Genomic DNA, 17,216 nt, shown 5'->3' with positions numbered 1-17,216 from the left:
GACCCCATGTGGGGTTGCCTGAAATTCAAATGGCGTCATCTGAAATTTCTAGTAATTGATAAAAAATTTTAAAAAACTTACTAAAGAAAAATATACGGTGAGTTGAGAGAGACAATCAACAATCCATAAAAGACATGACAAACTGTGTAACTGAAACTGCAGCACTGTGGTTCTGTTTATCTGTCAAATGTTCATTGTGGTCAGTTTCAGATGCTGCAGCTCTTTCATAATTAATAGTTTCAGTTCTTGTTTGTTCAGTATTAATTGTCAGCCTTGTACCTCCAAGCTGGACTGACTGTACATATCCTGACCAAGGAAAATCAAATTCTCACTTTGTGCAGTAATCTACACCTGGCTTTTCTGCCTCCGTCCATAATAATATACATTATATAGACTAAATGTCATCTAAAATTAATGTTTATTTGCAACATCGTATAGCAAACTATCACATGATCAAAAACAAATTAATTTTGGCAAAAAAAAAAAAAAAGCCTCCGTTTTGAATGTCTGGGGTCGCCAGAAATTTGTAATGTCAAAATGGGGTCACGAGACAAAAACGGTTCGGAACCACTGCTTTAATCTGTCATGAGCAGCAACAACAGGCTCAGTTATAAACTTAAGTACTGGTTCAGTTGTTGAAAGTATATGATACAGATTTCTATCTCCACAATACCAGTGCACGAGTCTGGCCTCAAATGTGACCTCGATCTCCAGTAAAATAAACATCGACCAACTTGACACAATAAATGACCTGCATTTGATATTTCAGGGACAGATTCATTACACAAAGAAACAAGAGGTAGGAATTTAGGTGTGAGGCCATTGTGTGTGTGTCTGGGTGTTTTCAAAACTCTGTTAAAGTGACTTCAAATGGCGTTTGTGTGTGGGAAAACAGCCCCAAACATAGAGGAAAAAAGTTTGTTTTGGAAATTATTTGTATTAGTGTGGACGGGATAAATTCGTAGAAGATTCATGTGTATGGATGGGAGGTTTGGACACCTTCCTGTAAGAAAACCACACTTTAATTTGATGAAAAATACATCATTTTAATTCATATGGATCGTATCAGTTCATGTGCAAAAATCTGGAGCAAGTAATAACCAAAAAGACAAAACTAAAACTTCATCCATTAAATCTGGATAAAGTCATTTTAAGGTGAGTACAGTTAAGGAGGATTTAATTGTAAAAACCAAAACTAATATTTTCATTAAAGCAGTGTATGACTTTGATTACTAATGTTTCTTCAAATTTGTAAAACCTGAGTGATAGTCTACTTATCACTAATCAATTCGTCTTTCCGTGCTAATGCATCTAAATCACTTTCCTCACAGTGAACAATTTGGAAGAGTACTCCAAAATTCCAACAGTCCGTTTGTTTACATTCCAAACTGAAACTTCACTTGGACCTTTTCAGGAATTTTGTCATGAAGTGCATTGTGGGAATGGGAATTCCATGCAGCCAAAGCAGCAGCAACAAACATATGGAGACAAGCAATAAACCCATGTCCACGACCAGGTCAGAAGAAATGGAAGGAATCCCTATAAGTCAACTGTCATCTTATAATTTGGGGTGTGTGATGGTAAAAAACAATACTTAGACATCAGTTTCATGGCTTTTTGAATGTTTTCTCTCTTTTTTATGTGTGTGAATACCTGTGTTAATTACACTGGTCAACAACAAATTTATTGTTTAAGTTTTTTGAGCTGATTTAGGATAATTTTGGTGTGCTGAATCCAAAAATCGCATTAATTTTGCTCAATCAAGTCAACTTTCTGAACTATGCTACATACTGGCTTTTGAACATTTTTGCTTACATTTATGGGCATTTTCACATCATATGATACAAAATTCTTTCATATTTCTTGCAATAAACGAGTTCTGAAGATTTTACTTTTGCCAATTTATGATTAATGTTTTTTTAATATTACAGGTGAATGAAATGGCTTCGACTAGAAGATCTTGCAAAAATAAGCCTGACGTATTCTGCTACATCTGCGGTGAATACACCATTGTACCTAACAGGAATCAAGTCACAAGTTTCATAAAGTGTGCTTACCAATCTTATTTTGGTATTAATTATTATATTTTGTGAGAAGATCAAATTTTTCAAAATCAACTTAGCAAAAAAACCTGACCTGATTGAGAAAAACAGATGTAATTTTTGGATTTAGCGGTGCAAAATAGTCCTAATTCAGTAGAAAAAACCTAGACAACTTGCAAAAAACATTTTTTTGTAACCCAGTGTTATCATTGTTCTGTATTTTGAAAATTCAATAAACATAACTAAACAGACAAAGTTAGTGATGAAAGTCATATGCTGCTTTAAGAAATCGTGGTTTTCTGACCATAAAACAAACACTTTACATCTACCGAGAAACTGACGTTCTGCCATATTGCACAACCACATAGTTCATAAAGAACTTCCTCGTCTGCTTAAGGAAGTGAAGTACTGTATATCTGAGCCTTCATCAGTTAGTATCTCCTGACATAAAAAGCTCAAAATGCATGAAACAAACTGAACTGAACCTTTAATTAGATGTAATGCTGTTTGCCTTTATTTTACATTACTATGGCTTCAATGGAGCCAAAAACTAATAAGTCCTAGGAGGGTCGGGGTCCAGCCTTCACCACTCAGATGACATTTAACCCCACAAAAGGTCAAAGTACACACTCTTTCCCCTTTGCCTGAGGGAACATGTACTTTAGGTTGTTTGTGGATGTCTTAGAATTACCAGTGAGTAACTTTCCATTGTCTAACAGCATAATGGGACTTAGTTGATCATTGTTAGCTTATTTATTGAAGCTCTTGTCCTTCTATTCATCATATAAAAACACAATAAATGAGCAGGAGCTGGTCCTCTGTACTTTAACATGGCATCTAAAATACATCTATTTCTACAAGTGTCCAGAAGGGCTCATGTGCTGCATCTAAGCCTAATACTGTTAAATAAAGCCCTGCCCTTGTATAGTGTGAATGTAGAATGGATTCAGGAGTGTTTGCTAAAAGTTGTTTCAGTCAGCGCAGCTTGTATTCAGAGATCAGCTGCAAATACAGATGAGACATCAAACGTCTACCACAAAGTGTTTCTATACGGGAGCTCAGAAGCACCACTTAGAAGAAAAAAGAGAATTTCTTTAACTTTGAAGTGGAAACGGGCTGCATGATTGGGCTGGAAGAGAATGGCGCTCTACGAAAGAGGAAATCGAGCCTATTTACCTCCTCCTCGTCCCCGCTGAGCCACAGACACAAACCGTTATGTTGCAATGTACATCACGACAGCTTGACATATGATAGAGAAAACGTAGGATCGATATAAACACACAAACTGACAGCATCACCCCTCAATCCCCTACAAATCTGGCATCAAGCACTTGTCTTGTCTGGGGAAAACCTCATGAAAGCTGTGTGTCTGGACAGTGTCTCAATAATGTGATTAGAAAGACTGTATAAACTCATGTGTTAGCAGTATCGAGGCTTGCGGTTCAAAGCGAGATGGGAGCGGAGGCGGGGAAAACGCCATTACCCACAAAGAAGAACTTGCTTAAGTGGCTATTCACCGAATTTTAAGCCTCATGCTCAAATCATCTGGTAAGTGATGTCAAGAGCTCAAACAGCTGGAGTGCTGAGAGAAAAGCCTCCATGTTACACCTTACTGTTGATGCCAAGTGTGTCTTTGCCTCCCATCGAGCAGAGCAGTGCTTGTGTACTGCACAAATTGGGAAAAAACAGCATGCTACAGGATTTAGACTCAGCGCTATGACCTCCATCACTCCTGAACACTGAAGACACTCGTACAAAATACATGCACAATGCAGAAGACCTGCTAATGCCACCAAAAGATGTGTTCTAGTTACACCTAAAACTAACGAGTCTTACATTGTCTGGGGGCCGACAGTTAGGGTACATCCCCAAACACCCCCCCCCCCCCCCCCCCCAATCCTCTGCTATATATAAATATATCCACAATAATAGTTAGACAATCGATATGAACTCAATTTGAGCTACATGGATCTGATAGTGGCAGAATAAAGGCCAGAGAAACAATTTTTCCCACAAAACTCCACCTGGTTTTTGAAGGTTACAATTGTTAAGATCTAATAATTAATAAGCAAGTAATTTATTTTCTACTCTCTATTAAATTTCCATTAATTTGGTTGGTTATGTTTTCTGTTTTCCTGATTCAGTTTCACTTCTTTGTTTTTATTTGTTCGGTTGGTTGTTTGCAATTTTGTTTCTTCTTTTTCCTATGCTGGGTAGCTTAATTTGTTATGTAGGACAGGCATTAATATAAGCATTATGCTTCTACCCTTGCTTTTTCAGTCACTAACCTGTTGGTAATGTTTGTAGTGTTGACAGTAGTTGCATTATGTAATAATGACTGAATAAAGAATTTCATCATCATCAATGAAAATGACACCATATGAACTCTGGACGGAAGCGAGAAAATGGACATTTGTAAGTCGAACAATATGAACCAAATTTTATCTCAATCAGCCTATCATTGCTTGATTTAGCGCCCCCATTTGGATGACTTCTAAACTCACAGAGAAGCTAAAATCGATAGTATTCTTCCATTAGGGGTCTCCAATGTTTGTTATCAAAGGACAAGAAATACAACCAAATCTGTCCTAGTTATTGCGTTCACACAAATATCCCCGAAACTCAATATCGAGGATATAAAAAAAGGACCAATGGCCCTGTATATCACTGGCATGTTCTGTTAATAATCCATAAAAAGTTGAATTTGTAGGGTTGTCAGGTTCTGTCTCCTTGTTAGAGTCCTGTGATGTTGATGCAGGAGATCAGTCTCCCAATAGAAGTGGGTGATACTTTCACTAGAGGAGAACTGAACAAACAACATGAAAGTCCATATATGACTGCCTACCAGTGCTCAATAGTAACGATTAGGGATGTAACGATATGAAAATTTCGTATCATGGTTATTGTGACCAAAATTATCACGGTTATCATTATTATCGTGGTATTGTTGAAATTGTGCTGAATATGTTCAAAAAGTACTAATACACACACTGAAATAATTTAACCAAGTTGTATTTTGGAAATAAATTAATTAATTAATCAAAATAATTGGCACAATGTCCCTTCTGTTGCAGAAACATTCAAATATTAACCCTTAGTGGTCTGAGCCTATTTTGTCTGTTTTTCAGTCCTTTTGATTTTGCCTTTATATACTATATAAACAAATGTTTACTATACCCATGTTTGGGATCTGTTTTTTTCAGCAAAACTTCATCTATCTCATCTGTCTATTATTTTTTTCACTTTAACCTGGTACATCAACACAAAAGGTCAAAAACCACAAAAAAAATATAAATCTGATTTGAAAAATGTATATCATTCATTGCATAAATAACACACAGATGCTTAATGAACCTTTTCAAAGACTTTAAAAGTGAATATTGGTTCCAAATATTAGGTATATAAAATTAAAATTGTAATAAATTCAAACTATACTCAAATATTTGACATAAAAGCAGATCTTTACATAGGGTTTTCTCCCCTAAAAGTGCGGTAATCAAACACGGTTATCATGAGAATTAGAATTTAAATGGTAATACTAACCGTCTGCAATTTTACCGTGGTTTATTGTTATACCGGTAATCGTTACATCCCCAGTAACTATATTGATATCTGTGACAATTTCTATGTTACAACTCATCAAAAAGTGGCCCATTATAAGTAAAGGCAAATTTTCAATATTTCAAAAATTTGTCAAAATTTCAAAAATCTAATTTTCTCAAAACTGTGAACGAACTTAGTAGACGTTGTCCCACGGAAGTGACATAAAAAAATCTGAAATGAATCCGACCAGTAGTTTTGTCAGAGAAGATGTCAATCATTAATCACAGTAGTAAACACAGCCCTAGTTACTTTCCATCTAAATATCACAGGATGTGTATGATGGACGAATAAAAGCAGCATAGAAATGTTTTGTCTGGGTTCAGAAGTACTTCTTCAGCTTGTCAAGGTCATGAGTTTGTCTGGAGTCAGATAAGTGCATGCCGTTCTCGCCTCGGTCTCTTTGATGCCGGTATTGTCGGACCATCACACCTCCACACGGCAAGACAAGTCCCGGGGAGACGTAAAGAGAAGCCAATTAAGTGCTGACAGGGGAAAACACAGCAGAGCAGGAGGAGGCTACAGAGCTGAGAGAGCGGAGCGTGGAGGGGTGGATGGAAAACAACGGCACTGATATTTGTGAGGTGGAAGTTCTTCTACCCGGTCATAGGGATGTACCGATTAGAGATTTTGGTGCTACGATTATCGTCACAGAAATAATCACGGTTTCGCGATTTGCAGGGGTTTATATGTGGGGGTGCAGTCCATGCCACGCATACCCCACAATAGGTACACGCAGACCATACGACCATGCACCGTTTGCAAAGTGAAAGTTAAACTTAACACGCGTTACTAATAGGGGTGTTTGAAAATATCGGTTCAGCAACATATCACGGTATTTCATTTCCCAATACTGTATCAATATTAAAAAGTACTGTATCAATATTTTTAGGTATTTATTCAAATGCAGATATGGCAGAGGTTCATTTTTATTTTTTGGTTTTCTTTATTGATTATATCTTATTTAATATTTAACACTATTTTATTAAATAAGGGTTATCTGAAGCATCCTAAAAGCACTTTTACTGTCTGAGAGGCAAATGTTAGTTCCTTTGTTGGGATCGCACAAAAATACTGTTCTGATGATAGTTCTGAACAAACAGAATCTGAACATTTGAACAGGATCTGAAACTGTGATGTCCGTAAAACAGAATTTAAGTTTGAACACAGAAACATTTTGTGATATACCATTAGATCCTGATGTGATCAAATAAAAATGCGTTTAGTATTTGTACATATTTCTGGTGTAGTTCAATTCTTCCAGGAAATAATCATTTTTTTTAAAAACAAACAAAAAAATTGCCTTTTTCACAGTATCGTGATATATTGTGATATATCATATCGTGATCCTAGTATTGTGATTTGTCTTGTATCGCCAGATTCCTGCCAATACACAGCCCTAGTTACTAATTCCTCTACGTCTCTATGTGTTGTGAAGCTCATTTACCTTTTCCCTACCCCTTGTAACTTCACTAACTTTCATTTGAGGGGGCAGGACGTTTACAGGCACATCAGACTATTTTATGCAGTTTGCCTTGTGATCAAACAGAGTGTGTTTACTGCATCAATTCACAAATTAAGCTTGTATGACAGTCTGAACTGGAGAAGAACGGCCTTACTCTACCAAAACTATGCAGACAGACTGTTGTGAATGGGTTGTGCAATGGTAGCCTGAAGCTGCGCAGATGATGGTAGTGAATGCAAACTGTATGGAAACTAGGGATGTAACGATATGAAAATTTCATATCACAGTTATTGTGACCAAAATTATCATGGTTATCATTATTATCGTGGTATTATTGAAATTGAGCTCAAAATGTTCAAAAAGTGCTAATACACACTGAAATAATTTAACCAAGCTGTATTTTGGAGAAAAAAATAAATAAATAAAATAAAATAATTGGCACAATGTACCCTCTGTTGCAGAAACATTCAAATATTAACCCTTAGTGGTCTGAGCCTATTTTGTCTGTTTTTCAGTCCTTTTGATTTTGCCTTTATATAGTATATAAACATATGTTTACTATACCCATGTTTGGGATCTGTTTTTTCAGAACAACTTCATCTATATTATCTGTCTATTATTTTTTCACTTTAACCTACTATAAAAACATAAAAGGACAAAAAACACAAAAAAATATAAAATTTGATTCAAAAAATTCATATAATTTATTGCATAAATAACACAAAGATGCTTAACGAACCTTTTCACAGACTTTAAAAGTGAATACTGGTTCCAAATATTAGGTATAGAACATCAAAATTGTAATAAATTAAAACTATACTGAAATATTTGACATAAAAGCAGATCTTTACATAGGCGTTTTCTCCAAAAAAGTTTGGTAATCAAACACGGTTATCATGATAATAAGATTTTAAGCGGTAATACTAACCTTCAGCAATTTTACCATGGTTTATCGTTATACCAGTAATCGTTACATCCCTAATGAAAACGAAAGTGAGCTCGCATCGAAAATATATTTACGGTCAAGATGATTTAGAAATATGTCCGCCCCCTGAGATAGACAGTCAGCTTGCTCCTTTTTTAGTCATTTTATGTGTTTTACTTGTTTTTATCCATTGTATTGTGCTTTTGAGTGTGTTGGGGTGTTTTTAATGCATGTGTGGTTTTTAAATTTTGTCTTACAGCCGTGACAAAAGATGAATTTATGTTTTTACTTGGAATACACAACAAAGTTATCTATCTATCTATCTATCTATCTATCTATCTATCTATCTATCTATCTATCTATCTATCTATCTATCTATCTATCACTTGTGAAATGTTGCAACTTGTGTAACGTTGCTTTCGTTCCGTGTAAGAAGCACACATTGGCGAGTCTTTGGTTCCACTCTTAATCTGCTGCACTTTATGAGATGCTTTTGCCAACCTTGATGATTATTTGATTGCAATTAATCATAATACCGTGACACTGTTAAAACCCTACTCGGTCACATGGTCTCTACTGTAACGCAGGAGGTCAACGGACGGGTAGATCGGACTCTGTTGAAGAGTAGTGTGGTGTAGTGTTGCGGAAAAGCAGAAGTACAGCTCAAACGAACCTTCACAATCTGATAAAAAAAAAAAAAAACATGGCCTCAAATTTCCTTCCTCAAACTCATGTGAGCCACGGCATCCTCGAGGTATTCGCTAAATCAGTTTGACAAATGAATCAAGCCAACACAAACAAAAAGAGGATCTGGTTCAGACGAAGGGGAAGGAGCCGAAGCAACGACAGCACAACAGAACTGGATAGAGTCGGGTTTGTAGTAACTCTGACTGACAGTGGCGGCTCTTCCTTGTGATCTGCACATTATCCTGTTTCTACTGTTTTCTCCCCTTATGAACCACAGTAACCCGAGCTTCGACTCTGTTATCAACACTTCCTGTTATATCATATGTGGGATTAGTGGTTCTGTTTACTTCAGCAACTTCACGTTTTATCTAATACCTATTCACTTCCTTTCAATGATTATTATTATTATACTGTTTTTAATTACAGTTTATCTTTTATACTGTTATTATCATCACCATTATTATTAGTAGTAGTAGTAGGAGTAATAATTTGTATTTAATTTGATTTAAAATGTATTAATTTTCTCTCATTATTATTATTATTATTATTATTATTATTATTATTATTATTATTATTATTATTATAATTACTACAACTACTAAAACTGTTTATAATAATTTGCTTTTTTAATTTTATCATCACCACCATTATTACTACTATTTACTTTTGTATAATTTGACTCTTGTTTCTGCCTTCTTTCATTTTTAGCTTTTATTTCATTTTTTTTCAATTTCTTTCATGTCTTTACTGTGATCATTATAGCATTTTTTTCATTTAATACGTATTTTGTCTATCTATGCAACTACTACTATATAAAACTGATGTATTATTATTACTATTATTTACTACTTTTTATTGATTATATTTTGCTTTTTAAATTCATTAACATCATCATTATTTATATATTTATTTATAATTCGTTTTACTATTCTTTTTTTTGGCCTTATTTTATTTTTTACTTTATTATTTTGTTCATTTTCTTTCTTAATTATTATTTTAACAACTACTGCTGTTTTTATTTATTAAATATAATTTGTTGTTTTATTCTTTCTTTATCATTATTGTTGTCATCATTAATTTTGTCTTCTTCATTCACTCATTCGTTCGTTTTGTTCAGGATGACTTTATGGTGGGTTTGTCCTCTTACATGTCGTGGTTCAATGGGTTCCACCTCATGTCGTCCAATGAAAACTCCAAACAAATGTAGTTTCATTACAAGTTGTTGACATGTTTCTGTCCTTTACACTGGCTCTGACAGTAATGGCTGTTTGCACCATTAAAAACATTTTAACTGTCATTGTGCTTCAGCTGTTTTTCTAATTTCTTTTTGCCTCCCATCTTCAATAGTCCTAATGATTTCCTGCTCCTATTCATACAGAAGTAATACCTGCTACTGACGAACAGGTCGCCTGATCAATTTTAAGATTCAATCTGCACCAGCAAACTCACAAAAAATATGCATTAATTTGAGATGCACAATATTTGAAAAATTGACCTTGAATTTTTCCACTTCTTTACGGAAAAAAAAAGACAGTAATTTTAAATGAGTTGGAGTGAACTGAACTGGATGCTTATTTGGAGAGAATTACTCACTCTGGAATGACTGGGGTGATTGGATCTGCATAGACAGGAAAACGAATCACAGTAATAAAAGTTGAAAATTGCATTTTACTGTGAAGACCATTTGTGAATGGGGACTAGGCTTCCTTGAACATTAATGCTGGGTAAATTATTCCAATGCACCCGACAGAACAGCAGGTGAACACTATGTCTATGTCTCTCAAATGAGTTTTGGAAGGAAATTATGTTGTTTAATACACTGACGCACTGCAGATGAAGCAGCTGTTTTGGTCAACATCGTTCTTCCTGCAGCCGAAATAATCTAATACTTGTTTTAGACTTTGGTTTGTTATGTAACATTAGGTTTGGATCCGAGTACTCGTTCAGACACATCTAGATTCAATTTAAACAATCAAACATTTGCTTGTTTAATTATACAGAAGCAATAAAGTCATCATGTAGAAGTCACCACTACACAATGCTTCTTATATTGGTTTTTATGGTTTAAAGAAGTGGTACATCCTGCCACACACAACCTATATTGGTTCTTTAGCATTACTGTGGCTAGGCTAGTGGGTTTATTTCATTTTACTGTGATTTTGTCTGCTATAAAATTGCTTGGTTCCTTCACTTTAACCTGCAGAACTTTGTGTCGAGTGTTTTGACAATGAAACACACACCAATATTACTTTTAAGTGTCTTTTATTTGCACCTCAGGTAAGATGTGGCACTGCAATAAAAGTTGTTATTCACTTGGATGTCGCAGAAAACTATACTGTGGTGAACAAGCTAACGGCAGAGGCGACCATCCAACAGTCATCACCTAGCTTGATTCACAGTGACTGCCCCCTGCTGGTGATAAATGGAATCCAAATTAATCTTTCACTGCAGTCCCACATCTTACCTAAAATCCTGCACCTTAGTACAGGCTATTGGATATTGAATTGTATTATTTTAACATTAATGAAACTGTTGGGCCATTTTACACTGATCTAGTGTATGTTGTGTTTATCAACTTTATCAGTTTATCATGTTATGTGTGAATTCACTGACAATCACTGACAAAGCATTGGAGAGCTAAAAGGGGTATGTGACCAGGTATGCAATGACAACAGAATAGACCAGAACAGACCAAAACCAACAAAAATAGACCTGAAGAGACTGAAACAGACCGAAGCAAACCACATCAGACCAGACCTGATGAAAGCAAACTGCATCAGACCAGACCAAACCAGACCTGAACAAAACAGAACAGAATCTTTATTGTCACTGTAAATTGTGCAATGTATATTAAAGTGCAATCTACTTTAAATGCAAAAAATAGCTATAAAAAGTATGCATATGAATTAAAAGTGCGATAAAATCCCTAAAACAATCTAGTAAAACCCACACGACAAATCACCTTCTGCCCGTTAAACATGAAATGCTGAAATGTTACTGATAATACTGTATTGCGCATTGCTAATGTTAATCAACTACCAACTCCAGCTACAAACTGCCAACTTTAACCTGCATTTACACTTGAAACGACTCCACACTCCAGTTTAGTTCATAGAGACAGACTTTCTTTGCTCTTTTGCTCTGTCACAGATGGTCTATCTCCGAGTCCTCATACACTGCCCCATAATGCGCATCAATATTTATCAGCCTTTGTGCCAAATGGCACCGACTGGGCACCAGTCAGAGCAACAGAACTCCACCAACTCATCCAAAGTTTAGATTTAGCTGCGAGTAGCTGCACGTTCTTCATGGACGCTGATGTTAAGACCTTGTTTGTGGAGCTGCAGGTCCACAGCATAGACTGGTAATGCAAATTATTGACACCGGGGGTTTAACAAGACCTGCAACCTCCAGTGAATGTGTGTTTAGAACAATGAGTGACAAAGAGTAGGGAGGGGAAAGGTCGACAGGTAATTAAGGCCTGCGTTTCTTTATTTTTAACTCAGTGGGATTCACCAGTAATGGGTGGGCCAGCCCATCACTAATTAAGCCTGGACACATGCGCAGAAAACTACCGAATGCCCCACACATTGAAAAAACACACAAATGATTGATTTGTGCACCAACTTGTTTAATCTAGGGCTGCACAATATTGGAAAAAAATGACACTGCAATTTTTTTTAACCCTGCAATATATATTGCAATATAAAAAAATACTCAGGAGGATATAATATCTGTGTGGCGCCGACATAAATGGTCAAAAAAATTAGTTGTGTTACCTCTCGTTGTGGCAACAGGTGCAAGGCACTGTCGACACAGAACATGTGTTCCAGTTTCGTCCTTCTTGTAGCTGAAATAAATCCACATAATTGATGTTGCTTTTCTTTTTGGCGCCATGTCTTCATTTTCGGTGATTTCCTCTTGTTCGTTGCTCATTTTTCAATGTTGTTACCAGCGACTGGGCGTGGTCTGCTTCAGCAAACTGATTAAGAACGATTGTGATTGGTGGATCACTTTGCGCAGTATGTGTTAGGTACCCAGGCTTAAATTAGAAGAGAACACGTTGAGTTCATTTGCCTCCTACATTGCAGAACTTACGATGTGACTATTGCAAACCCGTACATTGCGATGACGATGCTCAAACAATAGATTGTGCAGCTCTAGTTTAGAACAATGAGTGACCAAGAGTAGGGAGGGGGAAGGTTGACAGGTAATTAAGGCCTGCATTTCTTTATTTTTAGCTCAATGGGACTCACGGGTAATGGGTCAGCCAACCTATCACTAATTAAGCCTGGACACATGCGCAGAAAACATACAACTGTCCCACACTTTGAAAAAAAAAACCCAAAACAAAACATTGATTTATGCACCAACTTGTTTAGTCCAAATCAAGTTTTAAACAAATGCTAGAAAATCTCCCTCAACTCCAAGATGCCATTTTATTCACCTCCAAACAAAACATCAGTTAATCAGAAGCCAAAGACATTCAGTTTGCAGATTTGTAAAAAAAAAAAAAAAAAAAAAAAGCAGCAAAACGCCAGAGGTCTTGTTTCTGCTAAATAAATGAAAAGCTCAGACTATTTTAAAAGACATTGTTAAAGGTTGATTTATGCACTGGATTCACAGCTCCACATCCAACACCTGTTACAACTACACACCTCACACTCCTGTTATTACATTTATAATGAGGAGCTGAAATAATGAGTCGAACAAATGATTGGACGGTTGACAAAAAACTAAAAATAATAACTAACAATACTGATAACATTTCAAAGTTATTACTGGAAAAGTCACAACAAACTACAGCATTCTTCTGTGTTGCACTACTTTTTAAGGTTGCACTGACGGTAGATTTGGATCATGCTGATACCACTGGACGGTATTTTCTGCTTCTTTAACAAATCTTCACTATGAATTTAAAAATACTATTGCTATTTTCAGTCTTTCATTCATAAAAGAACCGATGATATAACATGACAGATAAATATCCATCACTGCCAAAAATAAAAAGACATGCGATGTACCAGTATTGGCAGATGTCCAGCCAATATATTGGAACATCCTTAAAAAAAATAAATAAATACTCATTGCATCTTGTAGAATAAAAGGAAGCTTCATCAAAAGATCGAGTTAATAAGAACCCAAACACATTCAATTTGCAATTCTATTAAAAAAAAAAAAAGAGAAAAGAAAAGAAAAGCTCTGACTATTATAAAAAAGACTGTTTATGGGCTGATTTCACAGCTTTAGATCCATCTGCACAACCACACTTCTTTCTTTAATTAGTAAAAATAAAAATTAACAACAGAACTGACGACTGTGGAGCAAAAAAGACGACACCGAGCATTCATATTAAATCCATGTAGAGCAAATCATCACATGTGGGCAGAGGTTAAAGATGATTACCATGGTAACAAGGATACTGTGTCTGTGCGAAATCATGAACACTTGAGTGATGAAAAGTACTAATTTAGCAACACATTTAAATGTAGTGAGGAAAATGTTTAATTCAGTCACATTTTTTCACTAGAATCACACACGTACTGTTCTCTCATCAGGCCTTACGTTCATTTTTCTTTCAGCTTTTACAAATGTAATAAAAAAAAAGTTAAAATAAAAAGGAGCAATTATCTTATAAAGCTCAATGATTTATTATAGTAAATTTCAGTGTATGATAAATGATTATCCAGAGTTAAAATTAAAGATAAGCTTTAAGTTTAAGGTCCAAAAAATGAAATCCTAACAGTACCCGTTAGCTGTTAACCTTCTGTCATTAATAATCCACCAAATGTCTAGTCTAATCTCTTTGACTTGAAACAAAGTTTAAGGCGCTTTGAGCTCTGATGCCACTTTGCACGACTGTGAACAGACCATAACATAAAACAGAGATGACACCACAAAAGCCGACACAGAAAAACTGCACAAACAAAAGACATGATCAGAAGATGCCTGAAAGAACATGAAGGCCCATTGCACTGCTGTTTCATCATCACTGTCTGTCAGTATGCGTATACAGTAATTGCTTTTTGGGACAAAGAAATCCGGCTCTGGGGTTAATATCCTGCACAGAAGTATCATAACAGATTATAGCGCGACTTGCAAATATGGACGCGTGCTTTTCACAGGCGATAAAAGACACGGCTGTGGTGGGAGTCATACATCAAAAAGTAGCAGAGGAAGGGGAACTGTCACGCTCCAAAGTGTGATAAAGTAAAGTTCACAGCTCCAGTAACGGCTTGACCACAGTGCGTATAGATACACAGCCTGATAAACTGATAACTGCGTCTGTTACTTCTGACTGCAAATTCACTGTTGAACTAGCGGAGATATTAGCAGGAACACAACATTTTAGCTTAATGTCTCAATGCAACAACTGAAAAGATAACCACAGCAAACACACTGAGACTGCAGAGATCTAGTACAGATGCAAACACGTGTACTTGCTGCTAAAATAAACATTATAGAGTAAAGCACAGTGGCTAAATTTGTAAACTTTACTCCTGTGCCACTTGTTATTCCACCCTCCCCTCTGAGTGATAGCTTAAAATGACTCATCCCCATTCTGATGTTGCGTAATGAAACACAAGAATTAGTATTACGTAACCCGAATAACGGGGATCTTCCACATGTTCGGGGTAAGGCAGGATATCCTCATGAAAATCCAATGACTGAGAGACAGAGACACACTCAAAAGCTTAAACTTAAATTGGAATTCAGCAACCAGTGACGCAGATTAACCTGAACTTTTCCCATGTTTGTGCAGTCGACGAGCATTTGAACATCCAACCTGAACAGGCCGAAGCTGCAGGCAAATGAGGACACGCTGGCAGTTGTTTTATTAAGCAAAGCAGGGTGGCGACTTTTTTTTTTAACCTTTATTTAACCAGGAAGCCCCTTGAGATAAAATCTCTTTTTCGAGGGAAACCTGACCAAGAGGCACATCAGTACAACACAAATGAACCAACAGAATATAAATTTTACACACAATTAAGACAACATAAAAGAGCTAAAAACCAGTTTAACCCATAAGGACCCAGTGTTATGTTTGTGGCAGTTCCCAAATGAATTTTTCTCTACATTTAACCTCACTTAAGTCATTTATCACCATTTATTGTTGTATTATCTTCTGTATTTTGTGTTTTTTCAATGAAAATCAGATATTTGCCTACATTTTTTTTTTTTTTTTATTCTTTGTTTATTCAGAAAAGCAGATCGTACAAAACTTCCCTTTCAGGTACAGTTCAAAGTCCACACCTCAAATGTGAACGAAGAGTGAGCTGCAAATCCAAGTTTTTTTTAGTTAAATATAGGACAAAAATAACAAGTGGGCGGGAGGAGAGGGCTTGCTCCGCTTCTTCATCAGCAAGATAGGTCACAATAAGGTGTGTATGTTTACACAAACCTAAACAGAAATCTATATCATATATATATATGTTTTCACAAAACCAATATTTTCCTACATTTAATTTACTGATCATGTAGATGTTCACAAAAGCTCAGAGTGAAGGTTATTATATCAAAAACAGAGAAAACTGAAGAAAAAGTGACTTTTTCAGCAAAATCTATATTAACTGAACATAAACCCAGTGTGTCCATCCGTTGTCATTGATCCAACTCCATGGGTTTTACTGGTGAATCAATGTTGTAGAAGATGACTGTGTTTCCACAGTAACTACAGAACCTCTGAAGGTCCAAATGGGTCATATCTGATGACCATGAAAAGATGATGAACTGTATTTTACACCAATTATTTACATGTATTAATAGGAGTAATAGATCAACAGATATGAAATATTTAAATCAGTAAATGGATTTGGTCGGCGGTGGTGGTTTGGGTTTCTATGGGTTAAGAATAGCAGTTACACACTTCTGTTAGTTTGACAGAACAGATTTGACTTCACTCAGGGTAATGAAATGCTGAATGTGAAGTGAGCTTTGTAAATTGTTCCACAACTATGGCGATGTTGAAAGAAAAACCTTCCTGAAGAGACCAGTGTCCAATGAAGCCAAGTTTATAATTACCAACACCCAGCCTGGCAATCACTGACAAGCAGGAGTGCAAAATACATGGCAGCATGATATTAAACCTGAAGAATAAAGAAGAGGGTGCACAAAGGCTTTAACATCTTCACTGGCTCTTTATTGCATTGCACTTCACAGAGATTCTTTACTTCGTGGCTTAAGCTGCAACACCAAACACGACTGCTGACAGTAAATACAGAGGAAAGGCTTACAGTGATCACAGTTACAGCGATAAACCACTTTTCTGGATCAAAAAGCCTGAGACAAAAACACTTAAGTGCAAATGCTCCTCCTTAAGAAGATTTTAGGATAGCTGAGTAGTCTGCTTACAGTGTACATTTTGAGGATTTTCACGCCTGAAGGTGGTGTTGCGTGCATTTCCTCGAAACAAACGACGTACAGGAGTGAAACCTGCCAACAGCGAGAAGCCGTCGTGCATTCTGATGAACAGAACTTGCGAAGGGAAAGGACCTGT

General features: G+C 36.1%; 1 protein-coding gene and 1 long non-coding RNA gene across 2 annotated transcripts in view; one reads left to right on the top strand and one right to left on the bottom strand.

Moving 5' to 3' along the window:
- The window catches only part of LOC115435750 (dolichyl-diphosphooligosaccharide--protein glycosyltransferase subunit STT3B-like), a 165,262-nt gene that overhangs the window by 134,744 nt on the left and 13,302 nt on the right, over positions 1–17,216 (bottom strand). The gene's annotated exons all lie outside the window — the stretch shown is intronic.
- LOC115435751 (uncharacterized) lies at positions 162–8,315 on the top strand. The gene is made up of 3 exons (XR_003937735.1): positions 162–174; positions 7,963–7,964; positions 8,192–8,315. It is a non-coding gene; the product is annotated as an uncharacterized LOC115435751 (long non-coding RNA).

Source organism: Sphaeramia orbicularis, chromosome 16, assembly GCF_902148855.1.
Source record: "Sphaeramia orbicularis chromosome 16, fSphaOr1.1, whole genome shotgun sequence".
NCBI classification, from domain to species: Eukaryota; Metazoa; Chordata; class Actinopteri; order Kurtiformes; family Apogonidae; genus Sphaeramia; species Sphaeramia orbicularis.
This window is presented reverse-complemented; position numbering and strand designations above follow the sequence as displayed.